This window comes from Acyrthosiphon pisum, chromosome A2 (genome assembly GCF_005508785.2).
Source record: "Acyrthosiphon pisum isolate AL4f chromosome A2, pea_aphid_22Mar2018_4r6ur, whole genome shotgun sequence".
NCBI lineage: Eukaryota > Metazoa > Arthropoda > Insecta > Hemiptera > Aphididae > Acyrthosiphon > Acyrthosiphon pisum.
In genome coordinates, this window is record NC_042495.1 from 77,155,472 (window position 1) to 77,156,978 (window position 1,507).

Below are 1,507 nucleotides of genomic sequence, written 5' to 3' on the forward strand. Positions count from 1 at the left end.
TGCTGAAGAAAAAAAAAAATAACAACGAAGTGATTACAGACGATTAAATCGATTTGACGTTATAGATATTATGGATAATCATAAACTAATCGCCCCGTAAATAGTGGGTGAAACTAAAACTATTTTTTATGTAAAGAACGAAGAACTATACGACATTATGTACGAAGCTCATATAAAAATTGGTCATGGAGGGCGAACCAGAATGATGAACGAATTGCAGAACAAATTCAAAAATATAACATATGAAGTTGTATTTTTAAGTTTATGTGTTCAATGCCAAACCAAACAAAAAGTTCCGAAAAAAGGTATTGTAATCAAACCTATTATAAGTCGTGAACTTAATTCCAGGTGTCAAGTAGACTTGGTAAATATGCAAACTTGCAAAGATGGTGAATTTAAATTTATATTAAATTATCAGGATCACCTAACCAAATTTATTCAATTAAGACCTCTAAAATCTAAAACTGCAGAAGTTTACATTCCGACAATGGACGAGAGTTCGTGAATAAAGTTATATCAGAGATGTGTTCAATGTGGGATGGTGTGAAAATTGTGCATGGTAAACCACGCCACAGCCAAACACAAGGATCCATCGAAAGGGCAAACCAAGATTTCCAAAATATACTGAGAGCTATGATGGAAGATAATGACACTACAAAATGGTCAGAAGAATATTACCATTTGTCCAATTTGCGAAAAATACGACGTATCATCAAGGTATTAAGCGAACGCCATACGAAGCTATGTTTGGCACTAAAGCACAAAGAGGTCTTTTAGCATCTTCTCTTCCACGAGAACAAATAGAAAAACTAGTAACAGAAGAGGAGTTAGAACAAATACTTCAGTCTATAAGTAAGTATAAATTATAAAATAAAATAAAATATATTAATATGCAGTGACACATTATATGCATAAAGTATGATCGATATATATAGTAACTAAATAAGAATTTTTTTCGACAGTCTCTCAAACTGACCCAGAAAATAAAGGAAGTGATGTAAATTAAGTAGAGGAAGAGTCTAACGGTAAAAGCGACGATAACCTTGCCAATCAAGCAAATAATGATTAAGATAAGCTCAGCGATAAAAGTGATGACGAAAACCAAAATGAATTATTAATTAGTATGTAATTTGAAATAATAATACCTATTACAAAAATAATTCAAACAAATATTTTGTATTTAAAAGACATAAATGAAAGGAAAGAGAATACAATTAAGAGTAGAGCTTTGGCACTAAAATGACTTCAAACACAAGCAAGTGTAATGCTGCGATCGTCGAACCAAAAATTTCCGCCTGCTCAAGTGGGTGATACTGTTCGAGTGTGTGTTCCAGATATCGATCGAGGATGTATGGATTACCAAAATATCTTGGCTGTTGTAATGGACGTTGATAATGACTTCTAAAAATTAGGAACAAAATATGGGATTCTCAGTCAGCTGTACACTCGAAATCAATTTGCAGTGTGCAAAGAAAAATTGATATCGTTTAAACGACGTTTTATCCGA